The 17105-nt window shown below is 35.1% G+C and overlaps 1 protein-coding gene across 1 annotated transcript in view; it reads right to left on the minus strand.

Moving 5' to 3' along the window:
• The window catches only part of SLC7A14 (solute carrier family 7 member 14), a 70960-nt gene extending 54643 nt beyond the window's left edge, over positions 1-16317 (minus strand). Inside the window, exon 1 of the mRNA XM_075202111.1 lies at positions 16215-16317. The gene's annotated coding sequence lies outside the window, so the exon portion shown is untranslated. The remainder of the gene's footprint in view (positions 1-16214) is intronic.
• Between the last annotated feature and the right edge of the window lie 788 nt (positions 16318-17105).

Genomic DNA, 17105 nt, shown 5'->3' on the forward strand with positions numbered 1-17105 from the left:
CATAGAGCTCTACTGTCAGTTATAGACAGACTTAGTCCATCAAAACTGAGAGCCTCAAAGTAAGCTATCCCTCAATATCATATAACAGAGGAGGAACAGGGGATTCTGCGTAAACAAGGTTTCATTAAAAAAAAGCCCAAGGGCTAAGTTTACTAAAGGACGGTTTGGTGAAATAGCCGTTTTTTTGGCTATTTTTCCTGCGGATTTACTAAAGCTCAAACCGCTGTTAAAATGGGCAGATTTTACATTTTTTAAAACCACCACTTTACAAATCGCCATCCCAATTTTAACAATGATGAACATACAGACCACCAGATTTACTAAGCTGGGGTTTTCAAAACCGCTGCAAAACAGCCATCCAAATGGGCAAAATGAAAGAGGAGGTTGTGAGTGGAGAGAGTGCTCAAACTGCTGCTGTTTGAGCTATTTTACCATTCAGAACATAAGAAAAAGCACCATTGACATTTAAATTATTTGGGCAAGCAACATTTATTGATTAAGGGGCAAAATGAATTTAATATTAACTTATGAGGACACTATAATAGCATTATATTATGGGGAAATGTGAATATATAATAATATTAACTGATTGTTAATGGTGGATATAATTATTTATTTTGCCCAATTTGGCATTACGCTGTGCCCCAATAATATAATAATTAAATTTTTTCCCCCATAAGTTAAAATTAAATTCATGTAATCAATAAATAATGATTGCCCAAATAACTTAAATGTCAATTGTGCTTTTTCCTATGTTCTGAATGGCAAACTAGTTCAAACAGCATGTCTGAGCTATCATGCCATTCAGAAGCAGGTATTAAAACTGTCCTGTCCTGACTTATGGATGGCGGTTTTGATGGCTGTTTTAACCAAACCACCGGTGGTTTAGCTTTTTCAATTCGACACCCATCGACATTCGTTTTAAATCGCAGCCTCAAACCACCCTATACTGAATGCGGTGGGTTGGACCACTAAACCGCTGGCATTGTGTTGCGGTTTCAAACCGCCACCAAACTCGATTCTTAGTAAATCTAGCCCCAAAATTGTGGTATAATTGTCTGCCTTTCACAAAACTTGGAACCTTTGGTACCAATACCACAATTCCACACTTCCGGGTACCATACAAGTACTCAATACACTGAACTCTGATGCTCCCTCCCTGCCTGCCTTATTCACTCACACACTGTCCCCCTTGGTCTTTTCCCATAAGCCCAAACACAATATTGTTTGTTTTTTTAAAACAACATTTTTGACAATTAAATAGGTGAATAGTAACTGAAGGAGTATCACTACCCCCTGCCTCTAGTATTTTAACAGTTTTGTTATGCACTGTGTGCTACTTTTATGTTTTGTTCAATTGTAAGTTGTCATTTTCACTTCCGTTTATTGTACTTACCTATTTGTCGATTTCTAGAAATAAAGAGATTTAAAAAAAGTGTTGTATAATATTAAAATAAAAATCAGCTGTTTAGACCAATTAATTGCATTTTAATGTTGCCTTTCCAATACCATAAAATGTTGTGTCTGTACAATGTATGTCACTATGTCACTATGTTTCTCCAACTATGTTTCTCCTACTCTTTTTAAGAATATGTGCTTGTTTCCACTTAAGTCTTTGCCCGACAGCAATCCTGACATTAATTTGAACGCTTATAGATATATATAGCATATATCCCCCTCCCAACTCTAAATCTGTCCACGCATTATAAATGTGCCCCCACTGCAACGTTCAACATTTACATCTAATTCTAAATGAGGCCAAAAGTATCTACTCCTTACATATATCAAAGTGAATCCTCCACAAATCATAATCATGCTGTCTCCTTCCTAAGCCTGATAGGAAGGAGAGAGCATGCTGGTGATTGGTAGAAGGACTTTCTTTGATTCAAGGAAGGAGGATGTGAGTAGTGTAGGCAATCTTCTCCATGACTAGGCAGTGCGGACTGACAGCTCTGTTATATATCCACCTCGGTCGTTTGTTATATACAGTCTGTTTTTACCATCCAAGTTGGCTTGATAGCCTGGCCTTAGGCTTTTATTATATTTCCACCCCTATGTTGGCTGACTGATCTGAAGCTTGTCCTGTCTCTAATTTCTTCTGTGCTGTACATTGTCTCGCGGTCTGAGCATCAGCTTTCAGTGGGCTTCTGCCTCATAGGTTTAGTCTGGAGGCAGGATTCTATGGTTATGCTCCAGCCCATTACCTTCCTGGTGAACACCAGATACTCATTAAACTTTGCACCTGATGTGAGCTAGCTTCAACTACTAACAGCAAGGTGGGTCCAGTCCCAGTTCCTATTGAAGTTGCAATATTACTCTCCAGATAAATCCTTTCTATTTCCTGCACTTTTAATTTAATTTAAATGACTGAAGTGAGTCTTCATATTTTTATGTGCACAGGCCATCTCCCAAATGCTGTCCAGCTCTATTAAGAATTAACATTCATTTAAAACTATAGATGAGTAAAACTTTCACAGTTCATGTAACATTTTACCATTTTGATCCTACAGGCCAAAAGCTATTTAAAAGACATTTTAAGAGTATAAAATGTGCTTTCAATTACATTTGTCCAGTTTATTCTGTTTATTGTTATAGATTTAGGGGGTCCTGTAAAGGCGGGTGTATGTGCAGTCTGAGCACAAACTGAGACGTATCTCCCCCTTGCTCTTCTCTATGCTTGGAGAGGTGGAATGAGGGAGATAGTGGGCAGGCAGGCGTAGACATAGTACAGTATGGGCATGTTAACGCTCCTCACTTACTATGGTGAAGGGGCAGGAGGAGGCAGATCTGTTGTGGCGGCTTTCCTCCTGGTGGATGATCCCACTGATTATTATTGTACTCAGATTCCGTACTATTCCTAGTCATATTTATATTAAGCTACGTGTGGCTTGGAATACAACATAAAGCATAGGATGGAATTTACACTTAGGTTCAAAATGGAAATTGCTTCCTACATGACCCCCTTAGTTGTTAAACATTGACATTTTAAAAGAAAGGTTTGGCTAAAAAACAACTCAAAGCTCACCAACCAATCCATTATAAAGATGGAGACAAGACATTCTATGCCTCATTAGTGGATCATTGTTCTGTCTCTGACACTTGGTAGGGGACTATTGGTTTACATAATCTACTAATGATGAGAGATGAAATTATACCTGACCTTTTGTGTTATATACCGTAGTGCTACATCATAATATCAACATTATATGAGAGTCATGCTCTTGGCGGAATACATAGTTCACCAGATATTTTATAATCAGAATTATGACAACACATTACAAACTTAAAAAACAAAAGATCTAAGAAGAGACAATGAAATGTATAGTTATATTGTAAGGTTTTAGAACTATCATTTTATTACCTATAAAAATTGAGGAGTGAATGGTAGTTATACCAGACATAGTCATGTGAAAGTCACTTTCCATTCAAGTTGTATCCCTGAAATAATTGACATTATAATAACTAGGTGCAGGTAACCAAGCGGTACAAGTGCCCAGGTGGTAGAAGCTTGCGCTACTTGGGTCTCCCTATCAGGAGCTGGACCACCTACCTCTTCAAAGTAGCCTATAATCACTATAATTACTTATATTATACTTAAGATGAAGCACGCTTCATTTCTCCCCCACAGCTAATACTATTATTGTCCCTCTAGTCTATGTATATAGTATTCCCTGAAACACTAAGATTGAATCACGTCTCTACAGGTCCAGTTTAATCCTCTGTTTAATTTATAATTGATTGCAATCTCTTGTAACATGATCCCCTTAATAAACAGCACTGTGTAATATGTTGCTGTTTTATAAATAAAATATGATAATGATAATATAATAAAGTCAGGGAGGAGGAATAAATATTTCACAAAGCATTTGGAACACATACAAGTCTGAAATGAGCTTCCTGGTCCCTAAAAAGTCTACTTTTGACATGAAAAAAAAATATTTTTAAGAATAACATTTCATATTTCAAAGAGGGACAGATTATATTATTTATAAATAGACACGTTTACTCACTACAGCGGATAATTGGATGATAACTAATCATGAAACACAGTTTACAATACAGAATGGGCATTTGTGAGCCACAAAATCTGTAGACCTGCAATGTTTCTTCATATGCACAAGAGCTCCTACTTATCCATCAAGTGCATTTCAAGGTACAGAAACACTTTACAGTCTTTGTAAACATATCTGTAAAATCAATCTGTGCCGAGATTTGCTGGTTGGTGAATGCTCCTAAAAATGCCATATTGAAAACTGTAAAAACATCACCTGAAATTCTAACCTTCTACCAATTTAGAACCAATCCCCTAATTCATGTAAACGTTTCTATTTTTCTTCTCAAATACTGTATGATTTAGCCTCATTTAGGTTAAAGTAATCACATACTTGCTTACTCCAGAATTTTAGGTAGCTCTCCCAGACCCCACTTCTTCCTAGTGTAGTAGGCAGCTCCGGGGCCTTAATGACACCATTCGCAGCTAATCTGCCAAGATGACTCTGCAAAAATGACGCACTCAGGACTGTTTTTGTTACTCATCACTTTTGAGTTCTTGAAGCTTCTTATTAAATTTTGTACATGGAACTGAGAAATGTTCTTTCCTGCAGAAGTGAAACAGGAAGGTGCAAAATGCATTATCAGTATAGCAGTGCCGGAGAACTCAAGTGCTTTTACAGGGAGGAAAAGGCTGTGCAGAGAACACCGCTGTAAATGTGCACTCTACACCCCGCAATCTCATTCCACTAAGGAGCAGAAAGAACGCCCTCGATCAGCCCAACAGCCCCCATCAACCCAACAGCTCCCGTCAGCAGGTGCAAACATGCGCAATCCCGCAGATGCTGTAACCCTCAGTAACCCTCGCCTGCACTTGTGCACATGCAGGGCAGGGGTGTAGCATAAAAAATATCTGTGCTGCAGTTTCACACTTTTACAGTTACAAACACCACAAAATACTAAAACTTAAATAGGGTGAGTGTTATCTTCAATTTAAGTTCAACACATGCACTTTTGTGAGCCAATAAGTGCTTACAAAAAGATGGACTATAACTTCAAAGGTAGAGAAAAATAATAGTTCATTACCATTTTTTGTGCTCATAGACAAATGAGTACAGGTTGTAGATATTTTTCACCTTTCCGTGTTATGTCATCTAAGTCCCTAAATTAGTGGCTCTGATCTGCCATTGAGCATACAGCAGCAATTATTATTATTATCCTTTATTTATATAGAGCCTACATATTCCGCAGTTCTTTGCAGAGAATGTTTAGTCACTTACATCAGTTCCTGCCCCATTGAACATTACAGTCTAAATTCCCTACCACACCCACACTCTAGGGTCGATTTTGTTAGAAGTCAATTAATCTGTAAGTGTGTTTTTGGACTATCTGAGAAAACACATGCTAACATTGGGAACACATGCAAACTCCACACAGATAAGGCCCTGGTTGGAATGGAATCAAATAGAATTTGGAAAGTTTGGTTGAAATAATTGTTATAGATTATTAATTCCATTTCTTCAATAAAAGTAATGTCAGTGAGGCCTTTCACAATTTTACACAATAATAAAGTCTAAACATTCATAAAAATTTCTAAATTCCTTTTTAGAATCAATTATACAATGATATAAATGTTATCGATGCTTTCTTTATATATTGTTGGTGTTAATCTATGTATTGCATGTGCAATTTTCTATTTTAATGTGTTGCTTTGGGATGCATTCTTTCAACAGCTTGTGTAACAGGCTGTACCCTTAGGCAATGTGTTAAGTATCTCACACAAAAGCTAAGAACCAAGAAACCACAGGCTTGATTCAATTAAGTGTCATATTTTCCGTGAAAAGCACAAGAAATACAGATATTTGCTGGAGAGCTATAATTGGCTTTGTATGGGAAATGGATTCTTTGTGATCGAATTTAGCAAATGTATTAAGATGACATAAAATCGTAGAAAATATACAGTAATGTGGGGTTTGCTAATGTGTATGCGATTAATTGTCATGGCAACTTTCTTCATTTAACCATATTTTTGCGTGGCCATCACTACAAAGAGGATACAGTACAGGAGTCTATTCATGACGGCAACAATAGAGCAGTTTAGAGATAAGTGATTACTCAGATGTCCTATATTTTAAATGTAATAGGTAAGAAATTGTTTATACATTACAATTTTCATATTTGAATGACGTTTAATGTTTTCCTTAACCAGTTAATAAAAACACTATGTTTAGTATCAAAATGAATGAGCCACATAAATGAGTGGAGTTTGTACCGTATGTAGCAAGACAGACACTTTCTTCATTGTAGCATAACATATATGTCCTTCTAAAACACTGCTCAGTTTTACCTCTAATTTTTAAATAAATCATCAAACAGTGAGGGGACATCAGGACTGTTTTTTATTGCATGTGTCAGTTTGTGTGTTGTATGGTTTGTAACATACCTAGAAATGAACTTTTCTGTAAAGTGCCTCTGGACAAAATGCGTCCCATTGAGGTCCTCGAGCTGGACGCAATTTCTGTCTAAAACGCAGATGGATATCCAATAAAAAGACACATTTTACAGAGGTATGTTGAATTGGATGTATCCAAACTTACCAACTTTTTTAACCTGCCCTTCGCTAGGAAGTGGGTAGGATGGGGAAGAATGGCTTACTCTCCCGGGAGTCTGGGATACCTACCCGGAGTTCGGGAGTTTCCCCAGATGTTCCCGGAGAGCGGGAAGGTAAGATCTAAGCTGATCATCGTCATTATTAGTTCCAATATCCTGCCGAGCGCATATGCATTTCAGTCTCAGTCTACCTATGCCACATTTGCTTCAACATTCCTGCAAGTGTAAAAGTAAGCAAACTATTGTACTTTATTCCCAAGAAACGTCCCTGAGCCACCCAACCCCTCCCATTAGATTAAACTTGTGTGCCCACATAGATGCTACCATCTTGGCACACTAATCCATATGTTTACCCATAAGTAATGAGTGCATTTGCGTGAAAGTAGCCACGTGCCATCATAAAACAGCATTTGCACTGCGCTTGCAGTTTCCACTTTTGAGAATGAACACAATGAACTCTGAATAAGTTGCTGAGAAAACACCTTTGGAAGTCACCATAAGTTATAGACATAGATATCCTTCTCAAACAATACACAATGGTGCGATATGTGCAATATAATTGTCTTATATATGTGACAAGTTATAGAAGACTTTCTTGTACCCTGAACCTTATAGGGCAGGTTTTTGTCACTACAAATGTTTATCTTGATGTACTAATTTTATTAGACATCCGTTGGACTAAAATGGTTTATGGGAATATACTATTTATATACTAATGCAAGTGGTGGCTTCATTGAGCAATTTCCATGTGTTACGTTTTTATGCTTCAAACTCTAATGGACGTATGGAGCTAGACTTGTCTACACTGGGATGTGATAAACAGAATGGTGACATGAAGCATAGATATGACCACATTGACAATCCCAAAACAAAGGAAAGGCTCAGGTTACCCATTCTTTATTTCAACCATCTGCCAGAACAGCAGCCTTCAGTCACTCCGTGAGTGCGTTATTAGATTCAATGTCCACAAATAGAACAGAAGAGCATTAACTCATTCACTCGGGTTCACCAAATATGGCAACTTCAGAACTATATTTCCAGGACAGAGATAATAACATGACAGGTGCAGTGTGTTTATCTTTCTAGCTCAACTAATAAAAACAGCATTTCAATATTTACCTACCCAGACAATATCTTTGTAATAACTATTATTTCAGCTATGTTTAAAAAGAAAACATAATATGGTAAGATAGAGTTCAAAACAATTAGGGCTACCATATGCTGTGATATTTCTATAAAATAAAGTCGTTCTGACTGTGAGATGTGGAAGTGTAGCTGAAATGTCAACTTACTGTAGAGTCTATTACTGAATATGTTTTGTGCTGGGCACTGGCTACAAAAGGTTAAGACTATAATTATCATTAAAAAAAAATGGATAAAGTAATTATCTGAATTTCTAATCCTAACTAAATTAAAAGGGAGCTCCACGTATTTTTTTATTTTCTATCCCTAAATTTATTTAGCAAATTATTGTTATTAACTTTACTGTTACTTCCTGAGAATACATTTAAATATTGTTTCCAACATATGGACTTGTGAGCTGAAGATTGTAACTGACATGTGTCAAGTGAATTTGAGCGTAGGCACTTGGATCCTCCCCATTTTTCACTACAGTAAAATTTGGCAGGTAGACAAACTTTCATTAGTCCTTACGCTAATGAAACATGTCTGCTGTACTCTGTAAAATGTTTAGCCCTTTATCCTGCACAGAAGTTGATTATTTAAAAAAATAGACATATGGAGGTAGAAAATGAAAAACACACTCTCCTAACTTATTATACCTTGATCTATATATGTGTGTGTGTGTGTGTGTGTGTGTGTGTGAATAACTACATATATAATTGTACACATGTACCTATATTGCAGCTCAGTATAATTGATATCCACCTACTATCCATAGTATCCATTGGTTATTGTAAGTTTATTATTTACCCCTTTAACTCCATCTATAGGAAGCAGAGTCGGTGCAGTGTGTGAGGCACAGCCCTACCAATTTGTACTAATGCATGTTTAATGCTAAATATTTTATTTTTAACATGTTTTATATTTTCTTTATGTGCTGTAGTAAAAAAATATGTATTAAGTTAAAATCTAATAATAAAAGGAATCAGTGTTCAATGTTGGGGTGTATTTTGTTGTATGTCAACTCCTTGGATTGCCCTTTGTCTATACAGTTGTACTTTCTGAATCTGTACTCAATAAAAAGTTATCTTATAAAAAAATAAATAAAATAAAAAATGTTGGGGTGTAATTACTTGATCACATAACAGTATCAGCGCAGATTTGAACCAGGTCAGACACTGACCCTATTAAGTACAATACTTTCCTGTGGTTCTATGGCCCCTATCCTGTAAGTATCAAAATAGCCACATGGGCTGCTATGTTATTTTTACATTTGGGTTTACTTTAGATTTAAGCATGGTTAGGATTTAAACAAGCACACAACCACAATACTTTGGCTTTTGATTTCAACTATTTAACATAAGTATGTTCATTTTGCAAATTAATCTGTACATATTATAACTTTTTATTTGCATATTTAGCTCCTGACACTGAGGAATGGAGACGGATGCAAAGCCTGCATTGTCCTGGGATCTATCTATCTATCTATCTATCTATCTATCTATCTATCTATCTATCTATCATCTCTCTCATATCTATCTATCTATCTATCTATCTATCTATCATATCTCTCATATCTATCTATCTATCTATCTATCTATCTATCTATCTATCTATCTATCATCTCTCTCATATCTATCTATCTATCTATCTATCTATCTATCTATCTATCATATCTACCTATCTATCATCTCTCTCATATCTATCTAACTATCTATATATCTATCTATCTATCTATCTATCTATCTATCTATCTATATATCTCATATCTATCTATCTATCTATCTATCTATCTATCTATCTATCTATCTATCATCTCTCTCATATCTATCTATCTATCTATCTATCTATCTATCTATCTATCTATCTCATATCTATCTATCTATCTATCTATCTATCTATCTATCATATCTACCTATCTATCATCTCTCTCATATCTATCTAACTATCTATCTATATATCTATCTATCATATCTACCTATCTATCATCTCTCTCATATCTATTTATCTATCTAATCTATCTATCTATCTATCTATCTATCATCTCTCTCATATCTATCTATCTATCTATCTATCTATCTATCATCTCTCTCATATCTATCTATCTATCTATCTATCTATCTATCTATCTATCTATCTATCTCTCTCATATCTATCTATCTATCTATCTATATATCTATCATCTCTCTCATATCTATCTATCTATCTATCTATCATCTCTCTCATATCTCACTCTCTTGTATTTCTCTGTCATATATTTCTCTCACATATCTCTCAGATCTCACTCTCTCATACATATATCTCTCATCTCTCTTTCTCTTATAGCTCTTTCTCAAATCTCTCTATCTCTCCCTCTCATCTCTCTCACCTCTCTTTCTTATATCTCTCTCCCTCTCAAATATATTTCTCTCTCTCTCTCTTTCGCTCTTATTTCTCACATAGTACAAAGCGATCCAAATAAATACAACAATTCATACAGTAACTGCTAAAGACATAACAAGAAATGAGACACTATCCTAAAAGCCTATAATGTATATAGGAATAGAGATAACCAAAATAAGTACAGGTAATGTACCTTCTGCACTCTGTTGTGGAAGCATAGTAAGCACTTTCCTATAACATTAAGGGGAATATTTACTAAACTGCGCGTTTGAAAAAGTGGAGATGTTGCCTATAGCAACCAATCAGATTCTAGCTGTCATTTTGTAGAGTGCACTAAATAAATGACAGCTAGAATCTGATTGGTTGCTATAGGCAATATCTCCACTTTTTCAAACCCGCAGTTTAGTAAATCTAGCCCTAAGTCTTTTCCTGCTTCAAAATAAACATTGTCATTATAATAATTAGTAGCCATTTAAGTTCACTGGTAAGTAGCAGTTTACTACATGGATGTTGTTGTCTACACTAAATTCAGTCCACTTTATGAGCTGAACAATAAGTGCATACAAATAATACCTAATAAACTGGACAAACTACAATTTGCATTCCTAAATATAACAAACGAGTTTAATTAATGTATTGTTAATAGCAATTCTATGGTAAGCAAATAGAAAATGTGGATTATAAAATGTAGAATACTTAAAATTAAAATCAAGGTAATGCTTCGGAATCAGTGGCACTATATAAATAAATGGCGATGATGATGATGGATGTAAAAATGAAAACTTAACTTGTTACAATCTGCTACACATAGTGTGATCACAAAATATATAATATAACACATATTATAGTATTATTTCCAGGTGATGGACAGTGCCAAATAAGTCTTCTTTTTATGGTAGGTTATCTGACAATAAGTATGAAATTTGAACACAGTGGTAATTTCATCTTTTTTTCTGATTGGCAGTTTACAGTCAATATAGCTTGAAACACTGTCACAAGGTACAGTCATACTACCAGCAAGACTAATACAAGAAGGTGTTTCAAAAGAGAAAGTCACAGATATAAGATGTGGACGGTAAAAAAGGTAATTAGGTTTGCTTGTTTTTTCACCTTAATAAGAAGAACTGATCTATAAACCTGCTGCCATCATACAAAACAAGTGACGATTGTGAAGATAGAGAACATTTAAATTGTCCATAGTCTACATTTTTTATTCGCACCTCTCCCCTTCTTTGTTGTGTGACCATTAATATAGCTCACTGTTTATTCAACATTTCAATCTTAATTTAAATGAGATCACCATAAAGAAAAACTAAAATATATAGCAATGGTGCTCTACATTGCAACTACACCAGCTTTATCCACTATGAGTCTATCCATGCCTATCTATCTATCTATCTATCTATCTATCTATCTATCTATATATCTATCTATCTATCTATCCATCTCATATCTATCTATCCATCTTATTTCTATTAATCTATCTCTATCCATATCTATCTATCCATCTCATATCTATCAATCTATCTATCTATCAATCTAAGTCTATTTATCTCTATCTATCTATCTATCTATCTCATATCTATTTAATATCTAATTATCCACCTCATATCTATCTATCCATCTAATTTTTATCATTCTATCTCTATCTATCTATCCATCTATATCTATCTATCTATCTATCTATCTATCTATCTATCTATCTGTCTGTCTGTCTATCTATCCATCTCATAACTATCTATCTATCTATCTATCTATCCATCTCATTTCTATCTATATATCTATCTATCCATCTCATTTCTACTTATCTATCTATCTATCTAAATATCTATCTATCCATCTAATTTATATCTATCTCTCTATCTATCTATCTATCTAATATCTAATTATCCATCTCATATCTATCTATCCATCTCGTTTATATCAATCTATCTCTATCTATCTATTTATCTATCCATCTCAGAACTATCTATCTACTCATCTCATATCTATCTATCCATCTTATTTCTATCTATCTATCTATCTATCTATCTATCTATCTATCTATCTATCTCATAACTATCTATCCATCTAATTTCTATCTATCTATCTATCTATCCATCTTATTTCTACTATCTATCTATCTATCTATCTATCTATATATCTATCCATCTCCAAACTATCTATCTATCCATCTCAGAACTATCTATCTATCTATCCATCTCATATTTATCTATCTATCCATCTATCTATCTATCTATCCATCTCCGAACTATCTATCTATCCATCTCAGAACTATCTATTTATCTATACATCTCATATTTATCTATCTACCTATCCATCTTATTTCTATCTATCTATCTATCTATCTATCTATCTATCTGTCTATCTATCTATCTCTATCTATCTATCCATCTCATTTCTATCTATATATCTAGCTATACATCTCATTTATACCTATCTATCAATCTATCCATCTATCTATCTATCTAAATATCTATCTATCCATCTCATTTCTATCTATCTATCTATTTAATATCTAATTATCCATCTCATATCTATCTCCATCTCATTTCTATCAATCTATCTATATCTATCTATCCATCTATATCTATCTATCCATCTATATCTATCTATCTATCTATCTATCCATCCATCTATCTATCTATCTATCTATCTATCTATCTATTTCTCAAAACTATCTCATATCTGTATAATATCTCTCTCATATCTGTCTCTTTCTCTCCTACCTGTGTGCACTAACCTGAAACTAGCAGGAGGTGTTCATGTAGCACAAATCAGAATGATGATGATACAGTGGTCATGCTGGTCACTAGACTAGTAGCAGTAATTAGACTGTATAGTCAGAAGTTATGAGGGCCACATCTGATTCAAGTGTGATCATATTGAGGGGTGTATACGGTCTCTGTGCCACCTATTGCCCTAATGTATATATATATATAGACTTGATGGTGATAATATTATTGATACTACTACTGCTACTGATACTATTACTACTACTACTACTACTACTACTAATAACAAAAAAACAATACTACTCTACTACTACTACTACTACTACTACTACTAATAATAATAATAATAATAACAACAGGAGTAGTATTTATTTCAAGTAGCAAACCATTGTATTGACATTATACAATAAGCTTTTTCACTAAAAAATCAAATGATATTAAAATAAAAATGGAAAGCAAGATGGTTCTGTAGAAAAGTTTGCCACAGAAACTGGATTTCTAAAGCTGCCAAGCTTATAATAGTGACAGGTTGGAATTTGCTTATTCATTCGGTGACTCAGTAAATGGTTGGAACAATGTGAGACCACATTAACATGAAACTTTGTGTGACTATATTTCCATGATAAAAAATAGTTTTATGCACAAAAAAAGAAAATGTTATGATTTTAGTGGATGCATAATATTATACAACATGGAAACTGCTAATGTTATTCTCCGTAAACAACAGAGGATAAATGTAGATAACTGTTTTTGTACAAGTCTTGTAATAAGAAAACACTATTTAAAAGTGTAATAGACTTCTGTCCATGTTATATTGATTTATTTTAGCGCTAATAAATTGGGGCTTTTATAACACCACATTTCCTTTATCGCTTTGGGCTTCATATTTTTATATTTTATCTCTTTATCTCTAATACCTGCAAAACAACTACCGGTACTTGTTTGTTAGTAGAGTTGTTTTGTTAGTAGAACGCTCATTATTATCATATGACATGCAAGGAATAATGTTAAATTAATATAATAAAAATCCTAGTCAAAACACTGCTATAACTCCATTATATAAGATGACTGAATCTAGATGTATACAATTTACTAGCAGTCCAAATGTACACAACTTGTAACCAGGAGCAGTACTTGTGCAAGGTAGTACAAACTTTCACGAGAGTGACTTTCTTGCTGTTGCTGCACCCTTGATATCATGGTTTTTGTTTTACACACTCTCAGCTATTGTTGCACTATGGTTTCAGCAGTTTCCATACAGCCACATGTTAGCACATATATTGTAATGCCACTGCTGGCTATAGGAAGCCTATAATGCTGATATGATATCTGGACAAGCAGTCCTTTATTTGGTGTGGCTATTGGATAATTAAATTGTGGTGCAGTCAAGAGCATATCCATGTTAACTGTCGTAAGTAGCTCTTAATGTTGTTATGCCTATAATTATGGTATATGGCTTGTGGGACTGTATAAAGTACCTTTATGTGTGAGGGTGTCTTTTAGCCTATACAGCTGGTAAGAGAACACAGTTTTGTGCACTGATGTTGCCATTTGCTTAATTTTGTTACTTGCAGTGAAATTATATTCTACTTATTAGAAATGCAAAAGAGGTTAACATGATTGATCTGAATGTAAATGAAAACTGGCCTAAAGTTTCCATATCGTTTCGATCTGAGAGCATTGTGATCCTGGGTGCATTAATATTACACTGTCATGGTACAGCGGTTCTTTGGTTTTAGCATAACATGCTTGTTATCATAAGGGAATACTGGATTTTACACAACTGACCATGACAAAGCTGATCTGTCTATAACATTTTCCTGCAAGCCACTTGTGGATGTTCAATACAGACCTTCTAAATACAGGAATGCAACAGATTAAAAAGAAAGCCAACTGAAATACTGGAGTCAACATGGTTTGTTGCATCACATAATCACTTTAATCTGTGCTCATTTTTGTCAAATCTGTTAAGATTTTAGTATAAGATAAAGAATATACTATAGTAAATCTGTTAAGGTTTCCTGTCTTCTGAAATGGGCATTCAGACAGATGCAGATACAGAATGACTAAGACTTGGCTGTGTAAGCAGCAAGAACATTGAATTCAGGACCCTGGACAGCTCCAGAAAACGCCTATGGACAGACAGTATAAATTCACCAGGACTAATACAATATCTGGTCTTACTAGAAATTTAATTATTATTTACTATAACTGATAAATTGTTCTCAATGTCAAATAAAATGAACCCCCTCTGGCAGAAAACACTTTGACTTGTCATTTATGTCTAGCCTAATAACTACCTCTAAGCTACAACAGAGAGCGCATTTCAGCAAATAATGACATTGAAGTCGGGAAACAGCAGTTTATACTGGTTGGAATCCAATAGTCAATTGTGTAATTAACCCTGTAGCCACCACAACAAACGTGAATTCCATATGTGAGCTATTAAATAGACATACCGTGCGAATGGTTGGCTTACACCTGCTACCTGTAGATGATCATAATGTATCGACGCAGAGCTGCAAATCCATCACAGTAACTAAAATGCATTGGTTTCCTCGAACTTTTACAACAATATACAACACTTTTGGAAGAACGATATATATATATATATATATATAAACCAATGACCGTGGCTTCGGTGAGATAAATCGTAAGAAACATGTCAGCATTCTCTGTGCAAGTATCCTACCTTGCAATGCACATACAAAAGGTGAATTGTGCATACACACTAAATATTGTGCACAAATTCGAACATCGCTGAATGATGCCTGTCTTCGCTGTAGACTTTTCTTAGGCATCTTTTTTTACTACGATTTACATCTTAGCTTACAAGGAACAGGCGAAGGGAAAATAATTAATCTTTTCTGTTGGAGATATGAGATCTAATAATGTTCTCAGCTCTTCACATAATATCTGTATCATCACTGCAGATGCATTTGTTTTAGCATCCAGTAGGAAACCGATCCCCACAGTGTAGGTTACTACGGGTGACCAGTTGACCCCAGGTAGATTACACTTTCGTTTTATATGCTCAAGGGGACAACCAAAGCCTGCTGGGGGGGTTGGGGGTCCCTTGGGGACTATGGACGTCCCCTTTCTTGAAACTCATGGAGCTGTAAGTATAGAACCTACACAAGTAAACGCCCTTCTACTAAATAATAGTAGATGAAACCTATTTACAACGCGTATATACTGCTCCAAATCATCAGACAGTAGAACCATTACTCAAACGGGGGCAGGTGGTCTGCATATGGGAGGAAGAGGAGCAGTAACTAGATACCTTTGGGAATGGGCGACCTATCAAGCTAGTATCGGGGACAATCCTGAAGGCTATGTTATAGGATGGTATAAGGATATTCCCAGTCCACTCACCGGCTCCTGGCAATCAGCAGGCAGAGCAGGCAGCGCAGTGCTCCATGTCTCCTGTCTGTGTAAGCTGCCAGGGAGGAGGCGGAGGCAGCAGGATGTACACGCACAGGTCCTGAATCATTCAGACTAAACCTAGGTCACGTGGGCGCAGACACATGCATTATTCATCACATCGCCCTGGAGAAAGGGGCTTAAGTTGTGAAAGATGGCGGCTGCAGAGAGCAGAGGGTTAAATTAAAAACTGCAGCCTGCATGTGGCGATGAAGTGTACTTTAAACTAAGTGCACCCGACATGGTGCAATGAAGAGGGGGTGGGGGATTGCATAATAGTATAATCAATGATACAATCAGAATATTGGCTAGAGCTTATTGTGCCTGATTAACTTAAAAAATTAATTTCAATGAACAAAAATAATAATAATAAAAAAATATGGAAAAACCTGGCAGTTAAAGCTTAATAATTTTTTTTCTCATGAAATAGAACCCTGCCCAATGATGTGAAATCACACGAGGCAGAGAAACCAATAGGCTCCCAATAAACTAGTGGCTGAGGCATGGTTTTGGATGGCAAAGTGTAGACGAGGAAATCAAACTAAAATACTGTGAAATAGATAGCTGATCGTAATATTACATATTACATTAGTATACAGTTAATCAGATTAAATGTACAAGGGATTTAGGAACTGTTCATTGTGAACTGTGCTTTCAGCATAAATATACAGATCAGGAAGAAAAAAATAACTTAATATTGTTTATAAAAATAAAGATGGATATTGCATGGGTTTTACACTTTTGAACCATTGGATTGCAATCACATATCAGGAGTTATTGTAAGGTGAGAAATTATATGATATCAAAAGAACTTGTTAGAGTAACATATGGAACACCCTCCTA

This window comes from Mixophyes fleayi, chromosome 3 (genome assembly GCF_038048845.1).
Source record: "Mixophyes fleayi isolate aMixFle1 chromosome 3, aMixFle1.hap1, whole genome shotgun sequence".
NCBI classification, from domain to species: Eukaryota; Metazoa; Chordata; class Amphibia; order Anura; family Limnodynastidae; genus Mixophyes; species Mixophyes fleayi.